The sequence below is a fragment of the Lepisosteus oculatus genome, chromosome 3, assembly GCF_040954835.1.
Source record: "Lepisosteus oculatus isolate fLepOcu1 chromosome 3, fLepOcu1.hap2, whole genome shotgun sequence".
NCBI classification, from domain to species: Eukaryota; Metazoa; Chordata; class Actinopteri; order Semionotiformes; family Lepisosteidae; genus Lepisosteus; species Lepisosteus oculatus.
Genome location: NC_090698.1, coordinates 58,776,038 through 58,780,303, shown reverse-complemented (window position 1 = coordinate 58,780,303; position 4,266 = coordinate 58,776,038). Strand labels below are relative to the sequence as shown.

Below are 4,266 nucleotides of genomic sequence, written 5' to 3'. Positions count from 1 at the left end.
GAAGGCAACATTATAAATAAGATGTCTTTGTATTACCCATTTTTGTAACATGTTTCTTTTTAGTGCATTCCACATGGATATTAGTTTTTGAAAACATGAATAAAAATGCTGCCAGATAATGCTTATTCTCTTTAGTTTGCATTCATGTTAATAGCTCTTCAAAAGTACTGCCTTCATGCATCAATCTGGTAACGCATTTCAAAAGACACTTTACCTTGGTAAGCTGGACTAACTGATCATATAAATTCATATTTCTAGTCCTGTAAACAGGGAAATCATATTCATGTAAATCAATGGCATTTTATTCTTCTTTCAGGAATAACCTAGGTGCAGATCCCAGTAGCAATCTCCAGACAGCTCAGGAAACACTACAGAAAACAGAAACTATTCATATTGCTTTGGAATGCATTCGAAAAGGATCTATTCTCATGTGTTGTGGTAAGATATTTGATTTGACTATGAGTAATGACATAGAAATTTAACTTCAGTTCTTTATTCCTTCTTCCTGTGTAACTTAAAGTCACAATGCTAGTATAGCAGTTGACTACAATAACATTTATAGTATGTTAATTGAGTGTCCCGTTAATTGTAATCAACCATTATATATAGACTTGCAGGATCTATTTGATGAGCTACAGTCCTATCTTCATTGTTAGTATTATCATTGTCATGCAATTAGAAATTACTTATTGTAATTATTTAACTTTATAGTATTGGAATTGAAAATGATTAAAGAAGATTTTCTATATGTGTGGGTTAAGTTTTGCGTCAGTGGGTCTAACTGCTAGTCAATTATTAAATTACTGACAGACACTAAATTATATAAATTAAACCGGAATATCTCATGGACATATCCAATTGCCTTAGTTAATTTAATGTTTTTCCCTACTGCTTTTTCCAGGAACAGGCAGCACAGGGGAATTAAACCCTAACATTGGAGCACTGGACACAGAGCTTAATGAAGAACATAGCCTTGTAAGTAAAATCTTCTGTCCTGTCTTGTCTATTTGCTAGATAGTAGCTAATTATTCCATACAATCTGTAACGAACAGTTCTTTCCGGACCCTATGCGGACGACACAGTCCGACGGAGTGGGGGAAACACTGGGGAAACGTCATGCAGGAAAACGGGGCTGAAGACAGGGGGGCGTGTCCAAGGTGCGCTGGTGCACGGGGGAGGTGTGGCCGAGGCGAACAATCCGAGAGTAGTCCTTAGGGAAAATCCAGAACGCAAGAGTGAGTCCAAAACCAGGAGATCCATCAGAGCAAGAATTAAAAAAACACGAAGGCCAGGTCGGAACCGGCGGACGGGGAACAGGAACGGGAACCGAGATTAAAACCTTAACGGGACCAGGCACTTCCAGGTCCCGGACTCGCCCGATATGGAAATCAGAGCAGAGCCCGGATGAGCGTCAGCGCCTGGCTTTTAAGGTGGGCTGGGGATAGGGAGCAAGTGCACAGAATAAAGTCTTAATGAAAGGGCTGGAGCACCCTTAAGGAGGGGGAACTATCGTGACACAATTCCCCTGTCAGGATGGCCACAAATGTAAAAAAAGCATGTATCAATCTATCATATTACACGGTACTCTACAGTATGTGCATATTTCAATCTATAGTGCTTCATATTATACTGTAAATACAGTCATGTGCTAATTCACAAAAGGTATTTGACTAGTGCTATCATGTGTTATTTCAAATTAACATGTCTATAGTTAAGGTATCAGAATTAGTTGGATTGATTAGCGAAGATAGATTGAGATGAATTACAAACTGTCATGTAGAAAAGTGTTTTTTAAAAATTACTACATTAACCGTAGTCTTATGATAGTGTTTTGGTGGATAAAAATGAAATGCGAAATACATTTCAGGATCCATACTTGAGTCTTTTTTTGTGGTCTCTTTAATCACACAATCTGAATGCTTTAGGGTATAGAAGAAATCGTGGGAGTGAATGACTGTTTCACCACTAACAGAATGAAAAACATCACACAGAAACTCCTGGTGCTGCAGACAGAGGTGAATATTTTCCCAACAGCATGACTAAGTGGTTCTTTTTACAAAATAATACCCTATTAGCATAATACATTTATAGTAGTTCAGGTGGGTTGCAATATTCCCAACTTTTTTCTTTTATGATCTGTTACTACACCTATTTAATATTACATTTCAGCCATATACAGTACTTACTGTACTTGTTCTTTCAGTAGTCTTTTTGAAAGTTGTGCTCCACTCCACAGTAAACAGAGACTACTGACCAGATCAGTGGCAGTCCCTAGTTCTAACTACAATGTCAGCACAAGTATACATACTGTATACTGTTGTAGCAGAGAAATGTTTTTTCAAAGTAATGTCACAAATGAAATACATTTATAATAACCTATCTTATAAAAGACAACTATTCTTTTAGAAGTTTGTGTACCTTACTAACATTATTTATTATAAACTGAAACCGTCAATAGCTTTATATTTCCCTAAATTCCATATTTTCTTTTAAGAGACCTATATTATTTGTCCAATAACTGTATCTCACCTGAGATCATATTAAGATGTCCCAATGTTTTACATAAACCATTTGTAATAGGCTAGATTTTGGTTATGCCATATAATAGTTGGATAGATGGGGATTTCATTAATTTTACTTTCTGAATACTGTTATAAGTGAAAGTTACGAACCTTTAAATAAATCTAACGTTTTCTGCTTTATACAGTTAAAACAGGTCAAAGAAGAGAACAAAAATCTAATTGAGAATTTTAACTCTGAACGAGTCCTGAGGAAAAAGTACTACAACATGGTGGAAGACATGAAAGGTAATAGTGAATGCTTTTGTTAATGGGACTGTTGTTGTATAAAGATTATGTGACTGCATAAAAGAATGTAACATGAATTCTGCTGTATACATTTCCAGGTAAAATCAGAGTCTTCTGTCGCATAAGACCTTTGAGTAAATCAGAAATAGGACGTGGAAGTAGGATTGTTGTTGACTGTCCAGATGACTACACTGTGACTGTAGAAAGCTCCCGGGGTTTAAAAGAGTTCCAGTTTGATAAGGTATTCAACAGCAGCTGCACACAGGAGGACATTTTCGAGGACACAAGCAGGTAATTTATATGGTATAAAACAGTGAGGTTACAAACAAGAGGAAGCTCATCTACCCCGTGTGGTAATTGTTCCATTTACTTGCATGTTCTTCCTTCTGGGGTGGCCACTATACCAGTAGGCTTATTATCATAATTTCAAGTAGGTACCCTGTAGCTGCATCAGCATGCGTAGGCCGCAAAGGAACAAGGAAAGGTCAATTTCATGCTGAAAAGAAAATAGATATTTGGCTGTAGATCCTTCTCCAGGTGTCTTCTGAAGTGTCTTCACTTGATTAAAATGTCTGGTAAACGAACACTGCAAAGGAAAGTGGAAGACGAATTTTGTCGTTTATTTTAGTCATACCCCAAGTGATGGATATCAATGACCCTTGCCTGAAGTCCTCATACAGTAGATGTACTGTACTACTGAACATTTTTTCTGTGTATTACAGTACTGTATCTCCTTCTGTACCCCAGGGAAAGAGGAAACCTTCGGAAGGCCTTTATAGTTCTGGAGGCTTCCATTGCAGAGAGCAGAATGTAACCTTTATTCTTTTACTGTTAGGTTAATTCAGTCAGCAGTGGACGGCTACAATGTCTGCATTTTTGCTTATGGACAGACAGGTTCTGGGAAGACTTTCACTATGATAGGGGACAAAGAACTGAAAAACCCTGGTGTCATACCAAGAGCTTTTCAAAGAATGTTTCACATCATTGAGGAAAATAAAATGAAGTTCGATTTCAAGGTAACATAACGTTATTTGGCCATTGAGATTTTTCATATGCAAATCAGGGAGACAGCAGAAGTGGGAGAGAAGATTTAGTGAGTGTGGTTTATGGCTGAAAGGGAACTGCAGAAGTTCAGTTGCTGTAAACGTGTTTTAGGGGTAGAGTGAACAATTCATATTTATTTTCACACAAAAACTTCAATTTCACATGAAAAGGTTGTCTCACACCATTTCATATGTAGCAGACCAAGCCACAGTAGAAAAGGTTAGTTACTATATGGTGTCATCATGGCTGGATAAGCTGGCCTAGGGATACACCATATTTAGTAAAGCAGATCAAGGTAAAGCCATGCATTCATAGGGCATGTTTAGAAATGTAGTCTCCTGAGAAGTTGTTTCCAATCCAGACCATCTTGTGAACACACACAAAAAATATTTGTGTCATTTAACAGGGAAAAAAA

The 4,266-nt window shown here is 37.3% G+C and overlaps 1 long non-coding RNA gene across 1 annotated transcript; it reads left to right on the top strand.

The window, feature by feature from the left end:
• Positions 1–876: 876 nt before the first annotated feature.
• LOC102689163 (uncharacterized) lies at positions 877–2,794 on the top strand. Its single transcript, XR_011189180.1, has 3 exons — positions 877–975; positions 1,926–2,015; positions 2,708–2,794. It is a non-coding gene; the product is annotated as an uncharacterized lncRNA (long non-coding RNA).
• The last annotated feature ends 1,472 nt before the right edge of the window (positions 2,795–4,266 follow it).